A 27,011-nucleotide genomic window follows, 5' to 3' on the forward strand; every position below is an offset into this window, starting at 1 on the left:
ATCCACATCACCCCAAAGGAATAAATTAAGGCCGAAGAAACACTTCACTGCATTGAATGCTTATTCATCCCGGAGTTTAAGTAGATATGACGAAGCGTAAGAGAAATGAATCTTTGGGCTTTTCTGTTTCAATGTGCGGTGTTCTCCAGGACCGCTTCAGACTGAGAAATCTTATCTTTCCCAAAGGGAAAGCTGCTGGCGCCATAGCTGCTTGCAGTTTTTTTCTTATTAATGACCAACATGCATTGACGTAATTTTAATCTCAAGCGTAATCTTATAAAGAGTATTTCCACTTAATTAGTGTACAAAATACTGAGATATACATAATTTTAAAGAACTCCGAGTAGTAAACAAGTGCTTCTGATTACTCAACCAAACACACGAGAACACATCGTATGAGAAAATGATTTTATACCTCATTTTTCACTTCAAAATTAAATGTTTTGTTCTATTTACAAAGGATATTTATCCTTACATTCCCTTATATCTATACTGATTTTTCAGCCAGCATTATTCATTTACTACTTTAATGATATTAACCTGAAGGTAACTTGAACTATTCTACTTTAACTCGTTAAAAAAATGAAATTTTATACCAGTAGGGTTGAGACACCACAAACGGCTTCCTTATTTAATGGCAATATTTTAAATTGTAACGTGTCGAACGGCAAGGCTACTTTTCCCGGCGCCATCTATCTTGTTCATGGCTACATGATACTGGTGCTGTCAGAGCGCAGCTGCTGGGAGACATGTGACAGACCGGATTAGTGTGGCATTCGAGTCTTTCCGACGCTTGTGCAGTAAATGTGCAAAAGTGAACTATGGCATCGTAACTACCAAACGCGTAAAAACAGAACCAATGGGCTGTAATTCTTTTCTGGGCTGCCGAAGGTCGCACACCGATAGACGTCGATGGAAGAATTAATTGTGTGTGTGTGTGTTTGAGCGGGGGGGGGGGGGGGGGTGAGGTCGCATATCTGTTGAAAACCACCGCTGTGAAATGGTGCTCCAAGTCACCTTTTGGTCACGATTCGACTCAAGATGCCGGTCGATTCCTTACCGCAATGTCGTGACGCAGAAATTACGACACCTCAAATGGAAGACACTCGAGAACCAGCCCTAAAGTCCTGATCTTGCTCTACACGATTGTCACGCCTTCCATCCCTTAAAAAGGGCACCGAATGGTCGATGATTTCTGTCGGACGAGGATGTGCAGCAGTCAGTTGCGGACTTCCTCACGCAACAGCACACGGTGTTTTACCAGATAGGTACATATACATGCAACCAGGAGCCTCGGAGAGATGATTGCCTCAATATTAAGGGCGATTTTGCCGGACTGGCATACCGATTCTGAACTGTACGGCTTTGGAAGTGAAACTCTATGTTCGCACCATAAGTAGTTACAGCAAGAATTATTAATTACCATGTGGCGTTCCTCATTAACAGAAAATTTCAGGTAAATAACTTCAAGTAATCGAACAAATAACTAAATTTAGCGACTGCAATAAAAGCGTACCACGATGAAGCCCTTTCAAGTAATTAAACTTTACATACAAATTTCATTAAGGAACAAGACGCCTCGCGTCTAAATACCAGTTCACTGCAACACACACCTATTTTAAGTGAGCAAAATTACACTACCCAAAATTGTTAATGATATTTAAGATAAATAAGAGATAACAGAATCAGCGACCAGAGTCTACGGAAACAAGTTATACAGTGGGTGAAGGTGCTTTAGGATTTACACGAATTTCGGTTAAGTATATAAGATGCCCATTAATAACTAATTTATCAATGTAAAGGCTCCCTTGGCTAGTACACTACCGACCATTAGAATTACTACACCACGAAGATGACGTGCTACAGACGTGAAATTTAACGAACAGGAAGAAGATGCTGTGATATCCAAATGTTTCGCTTTTAAGAGCATTCACACAAGGTTGGCGCCGGTGGCGACACCTACAACGTGCTGACATGGGGAAAGTTTCCAACCGATTTCTCATACACAAACAGCAGTTGACCGGCGTTGTTGTGATGCCTCGTGTAAGGAGGAGTAATGCGTACCATCACGTTTCCGACTTTGATAAAGGTAGGATTGTAGCCTATCGCGATTGCGGTTTATCGTATCGCGACATTGCTGTTCGCGTTGTTCGAGATCCAATGACTGTTAGCAGAGTATAGAATCGGTGGGTTCAGGAGGGTAATACGGAACGCCGTGATGGATCCCAACGGCCTCATATCACTAACAGTCGAGATGACAGGCATCTTATCCGCATGGCTCTGCACGAACAGTTCGACTACGTTTGCAGCAGCATGGACTATCAGCTCCGAGACCATGGCTGCGGTTACCCTCGACGCTGCATCAAGGACAGGAGCGCCTGCGATGGTGTACTCAACGACGAACCTGGGTGCACGAATGGCAAAACGTCATTTTTTCGGATGGATCCAGGTTCTGTTTACTGCATCATGATGGTCGCGTCCGTGTTTGGCGACATCGCGGTGGACGCACATTGGAAACGTGTGTTCGTCATTGCCATACTGGCGTATCACCTGGCATGATGGTATGGGATGCCACTGGTTACACGTCTCGGTCACCTTTTGTTCGCATTGACGGCACTTTGAACAGTGGGCGTTTCATTTCAGATGTGTTACGACCGTTTGCTCTACCCTTCATTCGATCCCTGTGACACCCAACATTTCAGCAGGATAATGCACGACCGCATGTTGCAGGTCCTGTACAGGCCTTTCTGGATACAGAAAATGTTCGACTGCTGCCCTTGCCAGCACATTCTCTAGATCTCTCACCAACTGAAAACGTCTGGTCAATGGTAGCCGAGCAACTGGCTCGTCACAATACGCCAGTCACTACTCTTGATGTACTGGGGTATCATGTAAAAGCTGTATGGGCAGCTGTACCCGTACACGCCATCCAAGCTCTGTTTGATTCGATGTCCAAGCGTATCAAGGCGTTATTACGGCCAATAGTGGTTGTTCTGGGTACTGATATCTCAGGATCTACGCACCCAAATTGCGTGAAAATGTTATCACTTGTCAGTTCTAGTATAATATATTTATCCACGAACACCCATATATCATCTGCATTTCTTCTTGGTGTAGCAATTTTAATGGCCAGTAGTGTATCATATACAACTGAAGTATAGAACGCCAAAGTAAGGCAAAAATTTAATGCTCAAGGGGTTCCAGGTAAGAGAAAAACTGCAATTGCCATCAAATTAATAAAATAGTTGACTGTGCCCGGAAGGCAGAAACGGCAAACAAACCGCGCTGGTTGCTCCCTGCCTCAAATCAACTAACCAACGAACGAATCACAATATAATTATTACGTAAGTGGACAATTCGACAAACAGACATTTCTTCCACAGATATACGAGGAATTTAGATTACCGGAAGTTGTTGGTCAAGACCAACTAAAGAATACAGTGACACCTCTTTTACGGCTTCCTTCTTAAATTCAATAAGAGAGGTATTAAATAGTCGCTAATCTGTTCTGTAACATACGCACATGTGTAGAATTAATCACCGTTGTAATAAAATACGAAAACTATGAATAAAACGAGACTGGCAGCACTGAACAGGTAATAAGCCAGACTAGTACCTTACAAAAATATTTTAACACTAAGCAGTAAATGCGGACGTGTGTGCACAATCAGCTAAGCCACACTACCCAGTAACGTGGTAAGTAGGAATCAAAATCGAAATTATACCGTCAACTTTCGCCACAAATCGTGAATACGTGCCCAGAAAATCGACTAAACACAGCCCGACAGAAAAATACAAACTAACGGCTTCGCTCACGGCAGAATATCGGAGAAACGACCACAAATACCAGCTAAATTCGTAAAGAACGAGGCTGCAATGGGTCACACTCCAGTTAAGAACAAAATTACTGCCCCTTAGAGAAAAGAGCTCCGCACTTATAACTGAGGAAATAAAATAGTCCATGAATCTCAGAGGTGTTGTTTTTCGCGCATACAGGCTGCAGCCTCACGACTGAAAATCATATTGCTTACAAGCAGAAGCGGAACAGATTCATTCAGGATGTGCCACATTAAAAACTGAGACTTCCCTACATTAACCGCCGACCTCTGTGACCGAGCGGTTCTAGGCGCTTCCGTCCGGAACCGCGCTGCTGCTACGGTCGCAGGTTCGAATCCTGCCTCGGGCATGGATGTTTGTGATGTCCTTCGGTTAGTTACGTTTAAGTAGTTCTACGTCTAGGGAGACCGATGACCTCAGATGTTAAGTTCCGTAGTGCTCAGAGCCATTTGAACCTCCCATTAACCCACAACAGAAGCAGACCAGCGGGTCTACAGGAAAACCTGCATGGTCTTGGTACAGGCAAAGTAAAAGCTGCACCTGATCCATCTGTCCCAACCGAAGAGCTGATTCGATGCTTCACATTACCTAAAACGGCAATTCAACCACAAACGGAACAGAGACTCATTGATTACTTCATTGGGGGAAACGACTGTAGTCGCAGAAAATTCCGTGTAAAGCATGTTACCTGCATTACCGTCAAAAGAAACTACCGCGTGTATCAGATCAGCATGTACTGGACACGATGGCACCGGGTTCCAAATGATGACGCTTATTATTGATCCACTACTGCCCACTATTACAGGTATCCTCCATCACTCCTTAACCAAAAGTGTTTTCGTTCAGGCGTGGAAACAGGGACTAGGTAAGCCGCTACTTGAAAAGACGTTGCCACAGCACACTCTGATGAACAACCTATTTTCATTCTTCCTGCTCTGTCCAAGGTCTCAAAATATATCGTCCATGACGAGCTGATAAATTACATAACAATAAACAAACTATTAGACGAATAGCAGTCAGTTTGCCGTAGACATCGCAGCACATCTGCCTTAATAATGCAGATGACTATCAAGTGCTTCCTAGACTTCATCAAGCCATCGACACTATGGACTCCGACATTTTACTAGCGAAAATTAGTCGCCTAGATTTCTCGCCAAGTACAATGCTGTGGCCTCGCTCACAATTGACGTCTCTCCAGCAATGTGTCACGTCCAGCACCATGGAAGCAACGAGTATTAGGCGTCCGCCCGCCACCCCCCACGGATCCGCATTAGGTTCTATACTCTTTTCATTGTATGTGTCATTAGTTTTATCCTATTGAAAATACAAAGCGTATGCTGATGACCTCCATTTTCCCAGCAACAGGGCAGCGACATACACAGGAAGATACTACCGATAACTGAGTGCTACGAATGTCTCGTGTGCACGGCACAAAGTTCTTACCGTTGTTTTGGGCGGCCTTGCCAGTTCCTTATATTTATAACAAATGTTGAAGTTGTTTTGAAGGAAACATCAACAGTAATGGTTTATCGAGCTCTTACCTGCCTATGTTTTGAATGATGTATACAATGGGTTCTAAGTTTGTTTTCTGTGCTCATAGCAGAGGCATTTTTGGAAACTCCCTTGTACTCCTATATGAACGCACAGAATGTGTGATTTTTGTGGTGTAGATCAGATTTGGTTGCAGGACTCCAATGTGGATTCTAGCAACATCCCCCCCCCTCCCCCCCCCCCCCCCGCACCTTAATACTGGAATGGTACTAGTAACGATTAAGATTATGGGCGGATCTTAAAGGACGATCCCGCATTGCTGCATGGTGACGAAGTTGATACTGTGTTACTTAAATTCCAGGCCGGAAGCATGGGAAGTGACTGACTGAGAATCGCCCTCTACGGAATCGTACATGTTTACACTTCGACAGTAATGTTATACTTGTATATACTCAAAACTTGTTTAATTTCCACTCAGCCATTACTGTGAAAAGGTCATCGAAAATTACAACATGACACTGACATACCATCATTGCCTACTGAATTTATGTTCATGTTTAGAGAAGACCTGTCCTGTTCATACAAACACATATTATTTGGATAATTCGACAAAAATACTAATGTGACTTCACTAGTGGGAAAATGGGATCACCTTTCTCTAGTCTGTTGGATCGCTCGTTTGCTCCTCAAACGACTATGATTTGCTACAAAATAAGATCCAAGAATCTCTAAGAACTAAATTTAATTGTAAATATACGTCACTCTACTAGCTTTGAAAGTAAATTAATTTTCTGCTGAGTATTTTCAATGGTCAAGGAAAAATGGTTAGGAGTAAAGGCTCTCCGATGACAGAGTGGATGCATATGTTCAAATAATACAGCTATGGAGAAGGGAATCGATCACGCCGTTTTCTACTGAAGGATCCCAGAATTTCTCCTAAACGATTTAGTGAAATCACGGAAAAGCTAAATCTGGATTGCCAGAGTGGCATTAGACTCGCTAGGTCTTTACCTTCATTTGTTTTATGAGAACATACCAGATCACTCACGAACATCGTAAAAATAAACATTCAAAATAATCTTACAAATGTTATCATTTCTCACTCAGAAACCCTCTTGATACTCAGAAATAGAGATCAGTACTCATCTGTTTCGTTTTGTCGCTGTTCCTTCTGTTTCCTTCATTTCAAACCACTGGCAAGTCCTGCGTCTCTTTTACGTTTCATCTTCCAGTTACATGTTACTCTTACTTAACACACTTAAATCCCAATTAATACATTGCTCAGCACCTTACTTAGCGCACTTTAATTTAAATTTATATCTCTTTATATCAATTTCAATTTTTCTTGATGTTCTCTAATAGATTTTGGAAAATATGCTGACGATTAGTCTCCACATTGCCTATATACGTCCTTCTGAGCTGTAACTTATCTCTGCAGCACCATAATAGAATATTCTCGAACAACCTGGAACATTCTAGAGTATTCTCGAACATTCTTGAAAATTCCAGAACATTCTGAAACGTTTCCGAACCCTCTGAAAGATCTGTAACATTCTAGAACATTCTAAAACACCCTTCATCATTATCCAATATTCTTGAAGGAACATACTGGTCAGTCTCATTCACTTCGGCACTTATAATCAGCTGCTTCGCCGACTTCCCTTATAAATCCCTCTTCTCACTCCCGTATGCTTGAGCCCAACTCTCGTACTTCCAAACCTGAACCTTCTTTACGGATAGGGGATGGAGAGCTACCATAACATGTAACCTCCACGTGGCTACGGGGATGGGTTGCAGAGCCATAGCTGTATGCACAGACAAACAACTCTCGCATTTGTTCTATATACTTACGGGCCAAAAGTCCTGGGATGGCACTTAACATTGTGTAGAACGTCCTTTTCCATGGCGTAGTGCTGCAGCTCGACTTGGCATGGACTCAACAAATCGTTGGAAGTCCCCTGAAGAAACGATGAACCCTGTTGCCTCTATAGTTGTCTATCAATGTGAAAGTGTTGCCGGTGCAGGATTTTGTGCACAAACTCACATCTCGATTGTGTCCCATAAATATTCGATGGGATTCAGGTCGGGTGGTCTGGATGACCAAAGCATTCGTTCGAATTCTTACAATATGTTCTTCAAACTAGTCGTGACATGGTGCATTGTCAACCATTAACATTCCGTCGTTGTTTGGGAACGTGACGTCCGTGTATGGCTGCAAATGATTTCCAAGTAGCCTAACAGCCAGAGGACCCAGTCCATTAGACGTAAACACAGCCACACCATGAAGCCACCATTTGGGTCCATGGTTTAGTGGGATCTGCGTAACACTGGAACCCTACCTTCACTTCTTACCATATGAAATATGGACTCACTATAAAATCGGGATTCATATGTTGAGGGCACGGTTTTCCTGTCGTTTAGGGTCCAACCGATATGGTTACGACCCCAGGAGAGGGGTTGCATGGGATGTCGTACTGTTGAAAAAGACAGTCGAGTCTTCATTCGCTGCCGTAGATCACTGACGCCAAATTTCAGCACTCTGTCCTAACGTATACTTTCGTCTTACGTCCCACATTGATTTCTGTGGTTATTTCACTGAGTGCTCTTTGTCTGTTACCGCTTACAACTCTATGCCTGGCCGAGCGGTTCTAGGCGCTACAGTCTGGAACCGCGCGACCGCTACGGTCGCAGGTTCGAACCCTGCCTCGGGCATGGATGTGAGCGATGTCCTTAGGTTAGTTAGGTTTAAGTAATTGTAAGTTCTAGGGGACTGATGACCTCAGAAGTTAAGTACCATACTGCTCAGAGCCATTTCGTTAATTCCGATAGCGCTCAGAGCCATTTGAACCACTTTTGAACTCTACGTCAACGCCACTGTGCTCGGCCGTTAAGTGAAGGTCGCTGGTCACTGCGTTGTCCGTGGTGAGAGGTATGGCCGAAAAATGGTTTTCTCGGTACTCTCTGATCTGTGGTCTCAGAATACTGAATCCCACAACTATTTCCTAAAAGGAATGTCCCATGCATCTGGTTGCAACTACCATTCCGCGTTCAAAGTCTGTTAATTCCCGTAGTGCGGCCATAATAGCTTCGGTAACCTTGTCACGTGAATGACTTGAATGCAAATGACAGCTCCGACGCTGCAGAAGTTGTTGGGGCATCTTGGATTGCCCAGCCTGAAAACAGAAGTTCAAGCCTTGCTGCTTCGCCTTCAATATTACATATTGAAAATAAAACATTTTCTTTTTGATTGTGTTATTTTTTCTGCATTAAAACGATTTAAAAACATTGGCTGAATGATTTTTCATTCCATTCGCTCACACATTCACACAATATACACATTGCACACATTTATACGTATTACAGTGAACACATTCGCACACACATGCATTCATAATTTATTTTATTTTATTTGGTTATATATATTTTTATTTTTTATTTTTATTTTTTATTTCTTTTAAATTTTTATTAATTTAATTTTAAAGATTTTAAAGTATATTTACACAAGATGTACAGCCTTGTTATTCGCGTAGGTCGTCGGGCCATCTCGTGGAGGCCATGTGTGCACCTTGTGTCCAAGTTCTCGTACAAGGTTGTTATCTGACTATTGTGTGCTTTCGTAGAAGGCTTTGGCAGTGGCACTGTATCGGTGCCTCAGGTAGGGTACCCCTTCGAGTTGGTGAAGTTCGTTCGTTGGCAACCCGCATGGCAGGTGGCGAGCCCTTTTCAGGGCACGGTTTTGAATACTTTGCAGCCGTTGTATGTGGGTTGGAGCAGCATTGTCCCACGCAATAGTCTAAGAATGGTCGCACCAATGTGAGGTACAATATCACCCTCAGTCTTGATGGTAGTGCTAATAGTGGATTTAGTAGTGGGTAAAGCTCTACCATTTTTCTCCTGGCTTTCTGACAACTCCGCCAACGCGCTACCCTTTTATACCTTATGTACAGTCGTGCTCAAAAGTATCCGAACGATTTGAATTGCATTTCGCCTGATTCGCATGCAACCCACATAACGTAGCTGTCTAGCAGGTCCTCTAATCGCTCCTTGGTATAGTCGTTTGACTATTGAAAATGGCTCCAACAAGTCACCACTAGAAAACTCAGCTGTGTATCGCAATAACTCAAGATGTAAAGTAATGGTTGCGTCAAATGGCTCTGAGCACTATGCGACTTAATTCCTGAGGTCATCAGTCGCCTAGAACTTAGAACTAATTAAACCTAACTAACCTAAGGACATCACACACACCCATGCCCGAGGCAAGATTCGAACCTGCGACCGTAGCAGTCGCTCGGCTCCAGACTGTAGCGCCCAGAACAGCACGGCCACTCCGGCCGGCTGTAAAGTAATACCACGATACTACAAATATCAGGGAACACCTTATCACAGATACGACTGTCCTTAAGGTTTCTACGCTCACATTTATTGCATTAAATGACATACCTGAAATATTACCACTCTCATTATTACTACAGATAGGTAATGCACGTAGTAAGTTCGTCGTATTCATGATTTCCTCTTCAAAGTAACATACCGTACTTGTTATTTAACACAAAATGACATTAAAAATTTAAGTTATTCACGAGCAGCTAGTTGAGAATATATTGATATTGTTGTTGTTGTCTTCAGACTGGTTTGATACAGCTCTCCATGCTACTCCATCCTGTGCAAACTTCTTCATCTCCCAGTACTCACTGCAACCTACATCCTTCTGAATCTACTTAGTGTATTCATCTCTTGGTCACCCTCAACTATTTTTACCCTCCACGCTGCCCTCCAATACTAAATTTGTGATCCCTTGATGCCTCAGAACATGTCCTACCAACTGGTCCCTTCTTCTTGTCAAGTTGTGCCACGAACTACTCTTCTCCCCAATTCTATTCTATACCTCCTCATTAGTAATGTGGTCTACCCCTCTAATCTTCAGCATTCTTCTGTAGCACCACATTTCGAAAGCTTCTATTCTCTTCTTGTCCAACCTAGTTATGGTCCATGTTTCACTTCCATACAAATACTTTCAGAAAAGACTTTCTGACCCCTAAATCTATACTCGATGTTAACAAATTTCTCTTCTTCAGAAACGCTTTCCTTGCCATTGCCAGTCTACATTTTATATCCTCTCTACATCGACCTTCATCAGTTCGTTTGCTCCCCAAATAGCAAAACTCCTTTAATACTTCTAGTGTCTCATTTCCTAATCTAAATCCCTCAGGATCACCCGACTTAATTCGACTACATTCTATTATCCTCGTTTTGCTTTAGTTGATGTTCATCTTATATTCTCCTTTAAAGACACTGTTCATTCCGTTCAATTGCTCTTCCAAGTCCTTTGTTGTCTCTGACAGAATTACAAAGTCATCGGCGAACCTCAACGTTTTTATTTCTTCTCCATGGACTTTAATACCTACTCCGAATTTTTCTTTTGGTTCCTTTACTGCTTGCTCAATCTACAGATTGAATAACATGAATATGTATGAACTTCAAATGACACGACGAACCGCCTCGTTCTGCATTTGGATTCAAACCCAGGTCATGCAGACTAAGATTTCGTGACTGACGGAAACTAACAGTCATTCCTCACTAGGCATACAGAGAGTGATATATCTCGATTTTAGACAGTATCAGTTAACAAATAGCAACTTTAAATTACGTAACGTAAACATTTTTAACAGACGCGAATTCCTGCCCAGCATCTATAGTTCCTGTTAACGAACTGCTAGAAATGTTAAATATTGCTTCTTCACAAGTAACTTACTTGAAATACCGTGATGTAAAGCTTTGTGTTGCACAGGCATTCGAACCCAGAACCTGTGACATATCGGATTTTCTCGGCACTAGCTAGATGTTTTAACTGAAATGACGAGAAGAAACATTAATTTCTCCCCTCCCAAGACTCCAACCCGGAACTTACCGTTGTTATTTATTAGAGAAAACGAACGTTAAATATGGGTTTGTTACATCAGGAGCGACATGTGTGCATGTTTGAACTAGAAATAATACGACGAAGAGTTCAGTGCTGGGAATCGAACCCCACACATATGGTTGTTGACTACACACCAAGAGACGTCAGCTACAGACTTTTTCTCCACCAGCAGCTCGGAATAACATCCTTGAACTTAGAGTGAACTCTCAAATACCTCAGTGTCTCACTGGGGGTCAAAAACGCCAGATATCGTTAGTGTTGACAACGATTAAAAATGCATTAATAATTAAAATTATTATCCATCAGCAGATAGGTGTTCTCATGCTAGAGCTTGATAATACATAATGAAAACTTTAGTGCCGGGCCAGCATTCGAACCCATCCACGCGCAAAATGTGGAGATGTTGAGGAATCTACAGTTTTGAACAAACAACAATTTGTAGTCGAGCTGTATTGTTTCGAAGGGAGCAAATTCCGCGTTAAGGGCGGTCTGACTGTCATTCCAAGTTCAGAACCAATTTTATCGACATACAGAAGCTCAAATAATAGATTGAACAAGGGCCGTGTGACCCTACATAGCGTTTGTTTCGTCACTATAAAAAAATAACTAGTATAAAAAAGGTTACTGGTGACAGAGTTCCCCATTTCGCCACTCCTCACTTAATTGTGGTGCAACCTAACGACTACTGGGTAGAGAAGGAATACCATGTTTAATGTGAATTTCAGACCACAATGCCATTACACCATTTTCACTTGGCGTAGCCAGAAGAGAATATAACCTGTCTCTCCCTATTAAAAATCTTGAGCAGAAGTTGGAATCGAACCCAGACTGTCATAATAGGAATCTAGCATCAGTCCAACAGACCCCCAATTCACCTGTTGTATGATTCATTTTTCATGATAATTCTGGCGCACAGGCTCCCGGTAGTGGTTTGCAGCATGTTCAGTACGTTCATTTACTTGGTTGATCGAATCGCCATGAACTAGCTGCCTCGGCTACCCAGTGCATACATTCGACTCTATTTTGTAACCACCAACATAGACCTGCCAACAGTGTAGGATGCAGAAATTTAACGAGGAAGTCTTCCTTTGCATTTGAGCTACTCTATTGCACTATCTGTTTGTTGAAAACGTCGTGCAGTGCACAAGAAAAGCTGTAACTGTCTGTCTCTCAGAAGTCTAGATCCGGCCATATGCATTATCTCACAGCACTGTGAAATGCGGACGTTCTGGATTAACTATTTATGGCAGCAGATGCATCTCGAAGCGTTTGTATTATGTATGGGGACAGCACATCGTGCCAAAATGGTCAGAAAAGTATTTTGTACATTAGCTGTCGTCTGGTAGTTGCATTTTATTCTTCTTCAAACCTTGTTTGACAACTTTAACTCAGAACAAGTTTTCTACATGCATGTAATCAATAAACTGCATATGCAGTGTCACACTGTTATTGATCACATCAGAGAATTCGCATATATCGTTGATGATTAATTTCTCTTTCATGTTTAGTATTGTTTTAACAACACTAAAAGAAACCTGACGAAAATTGTGCACTGTATTAAAAGAAATGACATAAAACTACCCACGATAACTTACGACGAAAGTCTGTTTTGATAAAACTGAGTATCTTTACACAAGCGTGCCTCTATCGGCACGAATTAGTAAAATACTACTTACTTAGATTTCGATGGAGTCTGTGTTTAATTGGTATGCTGTGTCATACTCAACAGGTATGCAAATGTGGCATTTCATAAATAAAGTTATGTATTCCCAGAGACCCAAAATTTGCTTGTCAGCAGCGGAACGAGACGTTACCTCTTGTGTCGCATTGTAAGATTTTCCCATTGCACTATGAGCTGAAAGTATTTTCTTGCGATTTCCTTATCGATGTTTGATCAGACTGCTAGTAGCTCTTTCAGAGAAGGTATAAAAACGTTACGTTCAGCGAGACTGGAACCGTGAACCATAACAGACACTTTTTCAGAGGTCAGCACGTCACCACACAGCTGGCGAAGAGGTATGTGTTTCCTACTTCTTTTACGAGGCCAATAGTGTCTAGAACTCGTAAACCGCTATTTAAAGGACGAGTTTAGTTGCGATTTACAAATCAATGACTTTCCTGGGCTGAAAACCGTAAATTTACTATCTTTTGCTACACCTGATGCGATAATATCTCAGATTATTCAATGGAAATGACAGGAAAAATCAAGTGAACTTTGAGGCTAAATTCCGTGCACACAGGAAGTAACTCGTCGATCACAGTGTTGCCAAATATACCTTCCTTGTTGCCAAATTTCTGTTACAGTACTAGCAGGAAGAAGATGAACCGATGTGATCCTACAGCGGGCTGGGAAGTGACCACAGATGGCCTTTCCAAGACGCGGCTGCGGCGGCCTGGAATACGTAATACGTCTGATTCGCATTTCTGTAACCAGGTTTAGGGACTGGAGCTTAGTTACTAATTATACTCAGAACTGACTGCAAACTAAGCATCATAAATCAGTAACTCTCATAGTTGTTTTTATATTTCATTCGTAACTGTACTCAAACCTACGAAATTCATTCACGGACGTTTTCGTGCCTCACCGATATTCGAGCAACACCAAACAAATAAAAAAAAAGAGTGTGTGTGTGTGTGTGTGTGTGTGTGTGTGTGTGTGTATGTGTGTGTGAGAGAGAGAGAGAGAGAGAGAGATAGAGAGAGAGAAATAAAGATAAAGAAGTATGAGAGAGAGGGTAAAAAATTGTTGTAAAGAAACTGAATACAGGTATGTAAAGAAATATTTCATTAAAATAACAAGTTCCACATCATTACGAAGTATCGTATTCATGATCAATGGAACAAGTATTAATCCAATCTAATTTAATCAATCATATTGCTGACTAGCCGTGAAGAGTCATGAATTACCGAAATTTTCGCCAATATCAGTAACCAAATCTAAACTTGAAAATAAAAGACGACAGTTTTTGTAATAAACCGGGACTCCTATCAAGAACCTTTCATCCATGTCAACTAACCACGAAAGATATCTGATATACCTCCATTTCAGAAGTAACAAAGTGTGTATGCATTTAAAGATGAAGTGCATGATGTGAAGTTCTGTGATGGAGGTACGAACCCAACACGTAATCGGATTGTTAACTAAATAAAATCAAATGTTACGTATCGGTTTTTCTTACCAGCTGCTAGGTGTTTGAATCTAAAATAAGGATACAAATTTTTGTGCCTGAGCGACAATCGAACCGCACTCCTATCGTTCTTCTTTTTCGTCCACGAATATAGCTTAAGTATCAATTGCTTACTCACCAACTGTAAGATGTGGGCGTGTTTGACCAGAAATTGTTGGCAACACATGAACAGACATTACAAATACACGTTAATTTTCACTAGCAGGTCGGTGTGCACGTGATAGGGCTTGAAATGAAATTATGAATATTTTTGTACTGGATCAGGAATCGGACCCACATACTTACCATTGGAGGTGGCCTAGAGAAGATTGCAGTCTTGGAAAAAGGAATGAAATGATTGAACTATCCTGTTTCCAGAGATTTAGATCCTCGAATGAGGAGATACGAATTCGAATCATAATCCAGCACCAAATTTTTCAACGTCTCTAGTTCAATCAAGTACAAGTAAAATAAGAGCCCAGTTCATTTAAATGGCTATCGGTTCATCAAATAAAATAAAATTTTGTAATGTAACTTTACTGGCGACAGTATTTCTGTTTACTGTGACCTCCGCCTACGTCATTTCCCAAAGGAAACCGTCTCTGTCCAGTTGGGAATGAAGGAACGTGATGTTTAATGCAGATTCTGGATTATAACGTCTTCCTCTTGAGGTTACCAGAGGTAAAGTAAATATGTTTGTGCCTCTTAAAAGTAAATGCTTGTTCCCATGCATTGCACTTGTGATAGTTCGTTCCACCAGACCACATTTCTCAGCCCCAGGAGTGTGCTGTAACGGATGATGTGCTTAGCTTACAAAATTAGTCACGGTGGAAAAAATGCGAGTCTATTAAATGGTTAAGTAGAAGGAAGTTTCTGACGCTGAGATTGAGATATTCTCACGTCAGCACTATGTAAAGACTCTGCAGGCATCATAGCCTCGATGTGGAGCCATTTTGAAATTTTCACTAATTAAGGATATATCTTAGTTCGAGAAAATCCACTGTGAAGTGTGAAGTTACCGGATAATTCAATTATTGCCGTACTTATTACTATCATTTTCTTCATACTTCCTGAGACTGGTTTGATGCAGCTCTCCATGCTGCTCCATCCTGTGCAAGCTTCTTCATCTCCCAATACGTACTGCAGCCTACATCCTTCTTAACCTGTTTAGTGTATTCATCTCTTGGTCTCCCTCTATGATTTTTACCCTCCACGCTGCCCTCCTGTACTATTTTGGTGATCCCTTGATGCCTCACAACATGTCCTACCAAACGATCCCTTCTTCTAGTCAAGTTGTGCCACAAACTCCTCTTCTCCCCAATCCCATTCAATACTTCATTAGTTACGTGATCTACCCATCTAATCTTCAGCATTCTTCTGTAGCACCACATTTCAAAGGCTTCTATTCTCTTCTTGTCCAAACTATTTATCGTCCATGTTTCACTTCCATACATTGCTACACTCCATACAAATACTTTCAGAAACGACTTCCTCACATTTAAATCTATACTCGATGTTAACAAATTTCTCTTCTTCAGAAATGCTTTCCTTGTCATTGCCAGTATACATTTTATATCCTCTCTACTTCGACCATCATCAGTTACTTTGCTTCCAAAATAACAAAACTCCTTGACTACTTTAAGTGTCTCATTTCCTAATCTAATTCCCTCAACATCGCCTGACTTAATTCGACTACATTCCATTATCCTCGTTTTGCTTTTGTTGATGTTCGTCTTATATTCTCATTTCAAGACACTGTCCATTCTGTTCAACTCCTCTTCCAAGTCCTTTGCTGTCTCTGACAGAACTATAATGTCATCGGCGAACCTTAAAGATTTAAGTTCTTCTCCATGGATTTTAATACCTACTCCAAATTTCTCTTTTGTTTCCTTTACTGCTTGCTCAATATAGGGATTGAATAACATCGGGGAGAGGCTACAACCCTGTCTCACTCCCTTCCCAACCACTGCTTCCCTTTCATGTCCCTCGACTCTTATAGCTGCCATCTGATTTCTGTACAAATTGTAAATAGCCTTTCGCTCCCTGTATTTTACCCCTGCCACCTTCAGAATTTGAAAGTGATTATTCCAGTCAACGTTGTCAAAAGCTCCCTCCAAGTCTACAAATGCTAGAAACGTAGGTTTGTCTTTCCTTAATCTAGCTTCTAAGATAAGTCGTTGGGTCAGTATTGCCTCACGTTTTCCCATAATTCTACGGAATCCAAACTGATCTTCCCCGAGGTCAGCTTCTACCAGTTTTTTCATTTGTCTCTACAGAATTCGGGTTAGTATTTTGCATCCGTGACTTATTAAACTGGCAATTCGGTAATTTTCACGTCTGTCAACGCCTGCTTTCTTTGGGATTGGAATTATTATATTCTTCTTGATGTCTGAGGGTATTTCGCCTCTCTCATACATTTTGCCCAGCAGATGGTAGAGTTTTGTCAGGACTGGTTCTCCCAAGGCTGTCAGTAGTTCTAATGGAATGTTGTCTACTCCCGGGGCCTTGTTTCGACTTAGGTCTTTCAGTGCACTATCAAATTCTTCACGCAGTACCATATCTCCCATTTCATCTTCATCTACATTCTCTTCCATTTCCATAATATTGTCCTCAAGCACATCGTCCTGGTATAGACCCTCTGTATACTCCTTCCACCTTTCTGCTTTCCCTTCTTTGCTTAGAACTGGGTTTCCATCTGAGTCCTTGATATTCATACAAGTGGTTCTCTTTTCTCCAAAGGTCTCTTTAATTTTCCTGTAGGCAGTATGTATCTTACCCCTAGTGAGGTAAGCCTCTACATCCTTCCATTTGTCCTCTAGCCATGCCTGCTTATCCATTTTGCACTTCCTGTCGATCTCATTTTTGAGACGTTTGTATTCCTTTTTGCCTGCTTCATTTACTGCATTTTGATATTTTCTCCTTTCACCAATTCAGTATTTCTTCTGTCACCCAAAGATTTCTACTAGCCCTCGTCTTTTTACCTACTTGATCCTCTGCTGGCTTCACCACTTCATCCCTCAAATCTATCCATTCTTTTTCTACTGTATTTCGTTCCTCCATTCCTGTCAATTGTTCCTTTATGCTCTTCCTGAAACTCTCTACAACCTCTGGTTCTTTCAGTTTATCCAGGTCCCATCTCCTTAAATTCCCACCTTTTTGCAGTTTCTTCAGTTTTAGTCTACAGTTCATAACCAATAGATTGCGGTCAGAGTCCACATCTGCCCCTGGAAATGTCTTACAATTGAAAACCTGGTTCCTAAATCTCTGTCTTACCATTATATAATCTATCTGAAACCTTCTAGTATCTCCAGGGTTCTCCCATGTATACAACCTTCTTTCATGATTCTCGAACCAAGTGTTAGCTATGACTAAGTTACGCTCTGCGCAAAATTCTACCTGGCGGCTTCCTCTTTCATTTCTTAGCCCCAATCGATATTCACCTACTATGTTTCCTTCTCTCCATTTTCCTACTCTCGAATTCCAATTACCCATGACTATTAAATTTTCGTCTCCCTTCACTACCTGAATAATTTCTTTTATCTCATCATACATTTCATCGATTTCTTCGTCATCTGCAGAGCTAGTTGACATATAGACTTGTACTACTGTTGTAGGTGTGGGCTTCGTGTCTATCTTGGCTACAATAATGCGTTCACTATGTTGTTTGTAGTAGCTTACCCGAACTCCTATTTTTTTATTCATTATTAAACCTACTCCTGCATTACCCCTATTTGATTTTGTATTTATAACCCTGTATTCACCTGACCAAAAATCTTGTTCCTCCTTCCTCTGAACTTCACTAATTCCCACTGTATCTAACTTTAACCTATCCATTACCGTTTTTAAATTTTCTAATCTACCTGCCCGATTAAGGGATCCGATCCGTAGAACGCCAGTTTTCTTTCTCCTGATAATGACGTCCTCCTGAGTCGTCCCCGCCCGGAGATCTGAATGGGGGACTATTTTACCTCCGGAATATTTTACCCAAGAGGACGCCATCATCATTTATCCATTCAGTAGAGCTTCATGCCCTCGGGAAAAATTACGGCCGTAGTTTCCCCTTGCTTTCAGCCGTTCGCAGTACCAGCACAGCAAGGCCGTTTTGGTTAATGGTACAAGGCCAGATCAGTCAATCATCCAGACTGTTGCCCCTGCAACTACTGAAAAGGCTGCAGCCCCTCTTCAGGAACCATACGTTTGTCTTGCCTCTCAACAGATACCTCTCCGTTGTGGTTGCACCTACGGTACGGCTATCTGTGTCGCTGTGGCACGCAAGCTTCCCCACCAACGGCAAGGTCTATGGTTCATGGGGGGAGAGTTACTCGTAGATTACATTAAATATGAAGTAATTGATGAAGACGTTACTTGATAACAAAAACGACCTGCCTCTCTTCATTTACTTGCGGCTAGAAATGGCTGTCGAATACTGCCAAACCAAAAGCCAAGAGATCTTACTGCCTTCCGAAATACTTCGCAGTCAATTCTTCCATATGGTTTGGTCGACGTGACCTGTTTCAAGTCGAGTATGATAGACAATGTTTTAGCAAATCAAATGTATTCCTTTGCAATAAACAGAAAGATCTTCATTCTAAGCTCAACCGAAATCTGAGTAGTATTTCACTAATTCCTGCCGATAGAGGCACGCTTGTGTACAAATCAAAACAGACATCCGTCGTAAGGTTATCGTGGGTAGTTTTTTTTTCATTTCTTATAATATAGTGCACAATTTTCGTAAGGTTTCTTCTAGTGTTGTTAAAACAATACTAAACATGAGAGAAAAATTAATTATGTTAAAACAATACTAAACATGAGAGAGAAATTAATCATCAACGATATATGCGAATTCTCTGATGTGATCTATAACAGTCTGACATTGCACATGCAGTTTATTGATTATATGCATGTAGAAAACTTGTTCTGAGTTAAAGCTGTCAAACAAGGTTTGAAGAAGGATAAAATGCCACTACCAGACGACAGCTAATGTACAAAATACTTTTCAGACCATTTTGGCACGATGCGCTCTCCCCATACATACTACAAACGCTTCGAGATGCATCTGCTGCCTGGCCGTCTATTACACCTGAAAAGAACAAAATGTTGCAGAAGTTAGTCCTTTTCTCCACATGCGACTATTTTGTGTTGAGAAGTGAAAGCAATTATGTTCAAAGTTCCATTAAATTGGTAACTTCAGCAGACAGCAGAATTGCGTGGAAAAAATGTAGCAGCGAAAGAAATGGAACTCACCACATCTTATCTACGGTGCGTGACACTCACCGTGACGCTACTAGCTGTCTTCTACCTACAGCACCTCCAGAAGTCAAAAATAGTTAATCCAGAACTTCCGCATTCCACAGTGCTGTGAGATAATGCATATGGCCGGATCTAGACTTCTGAGAGACAGAGAGTTACAGCTTTTCTTTTGCACTCCACGACGTTTTCAGCAAACTGATAGCGCAATAGAGTAGCTCAAATGGAAAGGAACACTTCCTCGTTAAATTTTTGCATCCTACACTGTTGGCAGTTCTGTGTAGGTGGTTACAAAATTGAGTCGAATGTATGCACTGCGTAGCTGAGGCAGCTAGTTCATGGCGATTCGGTCAACCAAGTAAATGAATGTACTGAACATGCTGCAAACCACTACATGGACCCTGTGTGTCAGAATTGTCTTCGAGTTTGCTGCAACGGTGTTATGAAACAAAAATGAATCATACAGCAGAAGAATTGGTGGTCTGTTGGATTGCTGATAGGATTCTATGATAATGGTGTGGGTTCGATTCCAACTTCTGCTCAAGATTTTTAATAGGGAGAGAAAGATTCTATTCTCTTCTGGCTACGCCAAGTGAAGAAGGTATAATGGCATTGTGGTCTGAAATTCTCATTAAACATGATATTCCTTCTCTACCAAGTAGTCGTTAGGTCACACCACAATAAAGTGAGGAGTGGCAAAATGTAGGAACTCTGTCACCAGTAACCTTTTTTATACTAGTTATTTTTTATAGTAACGAATTAAACGCTATGTAGGGTCACAGGACACTTGTTCAATCCTTTATTTGAGCACCTGTATGTCGATAAAATTGGTTCTGAACTTGGAATGACACTCAGACCGCCCTTAACGCGGAACTTGCTCCCTTCGGAACAATACAGCTCGACTACAATTTCTTGTTTGTTCAAAATTGTTGATTCCTCAACATCTCCACATATTGCGCGTGAATGGGTTCGAATGCTGGCCCGGCACTAAAGTTTTCATTATGTATTATCAAGCTCTAGCATGAGAACACCTATCTGCTGATGGATAATAATTTTGATTTTTAATGCATTTTTATTCATTGTCAACACTAGCGATATGTGACGTTTTTGACTCCCAGTCAGACACTGAGGTATTTGAGAGTTCACTATAAGTTCAAGGATGTTTTCCGAGCTGCTGGTGGAGAAAAATTCTGTAGCTGACGTCTCTTTGTGTTTAGTCAACAACGGTATGTGTGGGGTTCGATTCCCAGTCAACACTGAACTCTTCGTCATGTTTCTAGTTCAAACATGCTCACATGTCGCTCCTGATGTAACAAACCCATATTTAACGTTCGTTTTCTCTAATAAATGACAGCGATAAGTTCCGGGTTTGAGTACTGGGAAGGGAAGAATTAATGTTTCCTCTCGTCATTTCAGTTAAAACATCTAGCTATTGCCGAGAAAATCCGATATGAGACAGTTGATTGTGCTTCGATAACAATTCGATTAGATTCTGGGTTCTAATCCCTGTCCAACACAAAGCTTTACATCACGGCATTTCAAGTAAGTTACTTGTGAAGAAGCAATATTTAACATCTCCCGTAGTTCGTTAACAGGAACCATAGATGCTGGGCAGGAATTCGCGTCCGCTAAAATTGTTTACGTTAGGTAATTTAAAGTTGATATTTGTTATCTGATACTGTCTAAAATCGAGGTATATCACTCTCTGCATGCCTAGTCAGGAATGAGTGTTAGTTTCCGTCAGTCACGAAATCTTAGTCTGCATGACCTGGGTTTGAATCCAAATGCAGAACGAGGCGGTTCGTCGTGTCATTTGAAGTTCATACATATTCGCAACTAGCTGCTCGTGAATAACTGAAATTTTTAATGTCATTTTGTGTTAAATAACAAGTACGGTATGTTACTTTGAAGAGGAAATCATGAATACGACGGACTTACTACGTGTATTACCTATCTGACGTAATAATGAGAGTGGTAACATTTCAGGTATGTCATTTAATGCAATAAATGTGAGCTTACAAGCCTTAAGGACAGTCTTATCTGTGATAAGGTGTTCCCTGACATTTGTAGTATCGTGGTATTACTATACATCTTGAGTTATTGCGATACACTGCCGAGTTTCTAGTGGTGACTTGTTGGAGCCATTTTCAATAGTCAAACGACTGTACCAAGGAGCGATGAGAGGACCTGCTAGACAGCTGCGTTATGTGGGTTGCATGCGAATCAGGCGAATTGCAATTATGGTCATTCGGTTACTTTTGAGCACGACTGTACGCGATACTGATGCCATCTGTATATGTGCATATTTTATATGTGCGTATTGCCATCCCATGACTTGTCACGACAGTGTATGTATGATTAAACTCTCACCATGCAGCAAATGTTGTTTATTTCGTCGGCAAAGAAAACACATTTGCGGCTACGCACTCGTATTAATACCGCGGTCTTGATCTACATCTACATCTACATTTATACTCCTCAAGCCACCCAACGGTGTGTGGCGGAGGGAACTTTACGTGCCACTGTCATTACCTCCCTTTCCTGTTCTAGTCGCGTATGGTTCGCGGGAAGAACGACAGCCGGAAAGCCTGCGTGCGCGCTCGAATCTCTCTAATTGTACGCTCATGACCTCCTCGGGAAGTATAAGATGGGGTCCAATGGGTCAAATGGCTCTGAGCACTATGGGACTTAACATCTATGGTCATCAGTCCCCTAGAACTTAGAACTACATAAACGTAACTAACCTAAGGACATCACACAACACCCAGTCATCACGAGGCAGAGAAAATCCCTGACCCCGCCGGGAATCGAACCCAGGAATCTGGGCGCGGGAAACGAGGATGCTACCGCACTATAAGTAGGGGGAAGCAATGTATTCCTTACCTCATCCAGAAACGCACCCTCTCGAAACCTGGACAGAAAGCTACACCGCGATGCAGAGCGCCTCTCTTGCAGAGTCTGCCACTTGACTTTGCTAAACATCTCCGTAACGCTATCACGCTTACCAAATAACCCTGTGACCAAACGCGCCGGTTTTCTTTGGATCTTCTCCATCTCCTCTGTCAACCTGACCTCTTATGGATCCCACACTGATGAGCAACACTCTAGTATAGGTCGAGCCAGTGTTTTGCAAGCCACCTCCTTTATTGGTGGACGACATTTTCTAAGATCTCTCCCAATGAATCTCAACCTGGCACCCGCCTTACCAACAATTAATTTTTATATGATCATCTCACTTCAAATCGTTCCGTACGCATACTCCCAGATATTTTACAGAAGTAACTGCTACCAGTGTTCGTTCCGCTATCATATAATCATACAAGAAAGGATCCTTCCTTCTATGTATTCGCAATACATTCCATTTGTCTATGTTAAGGGTCAGTTTCCACTGCCTGCACCAAGTGCCTATCCGCTGCAGATCTTCCTGCATTTCGCTGCAATTTTCTAATGCTACAACTTCTCTAAATACTACAGCATCATCCGCGAAAATCCGCATGGAACTTCCGACACTATCTACTAGGTCATTTATATATATTGTGAAAAGCAATGGTCCCATAACACTCCCCTGTGGCACGCCAGCGGTTAGTTTAAAGTCTACAGACGTCTCTCCATTGAGAACAACATGCCGTGTTCTGTTTGCTAAAAACACTTCAATCCAGCCACACAGCTGGTCTGATATTCAGTAGGCTCTTTGTTTATCAGGCGACAGTGCGGAACTGTATCGAACGCCTTCCGGAAGTCAAGGAAAATGGCATCTACCTGGGAGCCTGTATCTTATATTTTCTGGGTCTCATGAACAAATAAAGCGAGTTGGGTCTCTCACTATCGCTGTTTCCATGTTGATTCCTACAGAGTAGATTCTGGATTTCCAGAAATGGCATGATACTCGAGCAAAAAATATGTTCTAAAATTCTACAACAGATCGATGTCAGAGATATAGGCCTATAGATTTGCGCATCTGCTCGACGACCCTTCTTGAAAACTGGAACTACCTGTGCTCTTTTCCAATCATTTGGAACCTTACGTGCCTCTGGAGACTTGCGGTACACGGCTGTTAGAAGGGGGGCAAGGATAAGGACCGGAAGAAAAACAAAGCGACCTGAAGCACACCGAAATTCCCACTCAAACGCGTCCCTCCTACCGACGGACCCAAGACTTGCACATAGGGAAATTCTCCGCAGGTTCGGGTCATCTGATTTTTTAATCAAACGCGCAGTCGCAGAGCAGATTGGCCGATAAATTTTTCGCCGGCAGCCGTTGCGCCGCGGTCGGACGAATTGAGCCGCGACCTAGTCTGGTCCTCCGCGCACCGCGACGCCTGGTGGCCGCTGCTGGTGCTGGTTTTGGTGTTCGGCGACCGCCGCCGCCACCGTCGCCGCCGCCGCCGCCGCGTTTATTGCGGACGTTGGTGGAGCGTCGGGGACGAACAGGCGCGGCAGAGGAGTCGATATCCCGGCGACCGCTGCACTAGTCCGCGGTTCCGAGAACTCCCACTCCCCGACGACATCGCGGCCAGGGTCTGGAATTTCCATGCGATTTGCATTCTCGCAGTGCAGAGACGCTCTGGTAGACAAGCACCGCCAGCTGACGCGGCGCGCTGAAAAATTAACCGTGGGAAATTCGAACGTACCGGGACTCCAATGTGGAGCAAGAGAGAGACAGAGGAATGAGGCCAGGGGTAGTGTGGGCATAAATTTCTAGCAGGCTATAAAAACATATATTAGTCATCTCAGCAAAACCGAGCGCATGCATAAAGTGCAGCCAGCGCTCAAATTATAAAATGCAAACTTAATAACAAGCAAAGTATAACAAACAGTATAATCCTGTGACATTCAGAGTAACTACACTACTGGCCATTAAAATTCCTACACCAAGAAGAAATGCAGATGATAAACGGGTATTCATTGGACAAATATATTATACTGGAACTGACATGTGATTACATTTTCACGCAATTTGGGTGCATAGATCCTGAGAAATCAGTACCCAGAACAACCACCTCTGGCCCTAATAACGGCCTTGATGTGCTTGGGCATTGAGCCAAACAGAGCTTGGATGGCGTGTACAGGTACAGCTGCCCATGCACCTTCAACACGATACCACAGTTCATCAAGAGTAGTGACTGGCGTATTGTCTCGAGCCAGTTGCTCGGCCACCACTGACGAGACGTTTTCAGTTGGTGAGAGATCTGGAGAATGTGCTGGCCAGGGCAGCAGTCAAACACTTTCTGTATTCAGAAAGGCCCGTACTCGTCCTGCAACATACGGTCGTGCATCGTCCTCCTGAAATGTAGGGTTTCACAGGGATCGAATGAAGGGTAGAGCCACGGGTCGTAAGACCTCTGAAATGTAACGTCCACTGTTCAAAGTGCCGTCAGTGCGAACAAGAGGTGACAGAGACGTGTAAACAATGGCATCCCATACCATCACACCGGGTGATACGCCAGTATGGCCATGACGAATACACGCTTCCAATGTGCGTCCACCGCGATGTCGCCAACCACGGTTGCGACCACCATGATGCTGTAAACAGAAACTGGATCCATCCGAAAAAATGACGTTTTGCCATTCGTGCAACCAGGTTTATCGTTGAGTACACCATCGCAGGCGCTCCTGTCTGTGACGCAGCGCCAAGAGTTGCCGCAGCCATGGTCTCCGAGCTGATAGTCCATGCTGCTGCAAACGTCGTCGAACTGTTCGTGCAGATGGTTGTTGTCTTGCAAATGTCCCCATCTGTTGACTCAGGGATCGGTACGTGGCTACACTATCCGTTACAGCCATGCGGATAAGATGCCTGTCATCTCGACTGTTAGTGATATGAGGCCGTTGGGATCCAGCACGTCGTTCCGTATCATCCTCCTGAACCCACCGATTCCATATTCTGCTAACAGTCATTGGATCTCGACCAACGCGAGCAGCAATGTCGCGATACGATAAGCCGCAATCGCGATAGGCTACAAACCGACCTTTATCAATGTCGGAAACGTCATGGTATGCATTACTCCTCCTTCGACGAGGCATCACAAGAACGTTTCACCAGGCAACGCCGGTCAACTGCTGTTTGTGTATGAGAAATCGGTTGGAAACTTTCCTCATGTCAGATCGTTGTAGGTGTCGCCACCGGCGCCAACCTTGTGTGAATGCTCTGAAAAGATAATCATTTGCATATCACAGCATCTTCTTTCTGTCGGTTAAATTTCGCGTCTGTAGCACGTCATCTTCGTGGTGTAGCAATTTTAATGGCCAATAGTGTATAACTGTACGATGAGAACGGCAATGTATCACATACACTTATGTAAGCAGTAAAGGAATGACAAGAAAATTCGAAAACAATCCAATATCTGCAAAGGATACAATTTTCTGAAACTACGACAGCCGGGACCAGAAAGTGTGAGAACGACCACACAATTAGATCTAGAGTTTACGCAGCCAAACTGCTGACAAGAATAATACACAGAAACATAACACAGAATAATGGGAAAGAGAACTGGGGACCTGTTGGATGACAACGAGTTAGACTTTAGGAAAGGCAGAAGCACCAGAGATGCAGTTCCGTCGCTGCGTTTGATAAGAACGAAGAACACGGACTACAAAGAGCGTAAAACAGGGACGCACTCCTTCGCCGCTGCTGTTCAGTCTATAAATCGAAGCAGCAATGACAGAGATAAAAGGAAAGTTAAAGAGTGGGAGTGAAATTCGGGGTGAAAGACTATCAAAGACAAGATTCAGTGATACCATTTCTAACTTCAGTGAAAGAGAAGAAGAATTACCTGATCTATTGAATGAAATGAACAGTGTAATGAGTACAGAATACTGATTAGAAGAAAAGACTAAACTAATGAGGAGCAGCAGAAATGAGAAGTTTGTTGGCCTCATCCTGGTGCTCTTTGATACATGCACGTACACTGTGAACTGTGTGACAAGTTGCTTTGTTCTGCTGACAGACGCCATCGTTCCGAGGGAAAACTAACTCGACGTAGGGGCAGACGTGATCCCCAAGGCAGAAGCATGTATGTGTTGATTCGCTGTGGCTTCCAGAATGACCTAGGGAATGCTACGAAAACATTTCCCAGAACGTAACGCTTCCTCCTCCAACCTAGATCCTTCCGATGACTGTTGCAGCGTGTTTAGTTTCAGACATTTCACGCTGTACACGTCAGAGGCCACCTATCATCTGGAAAGGGCACCTGTCGCTAGCCAGTTGATGTCCAGCTGCGGTATTGCCGTGCAAATTCCAGATTTCATCGCCAATGAATAGCAGTCAGTGCACAATGGTCCATGAACTAAGCGCCTGGTGCAGAGGCCCATATGCTGCAAGGTTCGCTGAACGGCGTTTGGGGAGAAGCTGTT

The sequence above is a fragment of the Schistocerca americana genome, chromosome 6 (genome assembly GCF_021461395.2).
Source record: "Schistocerca americana isolate TAMUIC-IGC-003095 chromosome 6, iqSchAmer2.1, whole genome shotgun sequence".
In the NCBI taxonomy this organism is placed as follows: domain Eukaryota; kingdom Metazoa; phylum Arthropoda; class Insecta; order Orthoptera; family Acrididae; genus Schistocerca; species Schistocerca americana.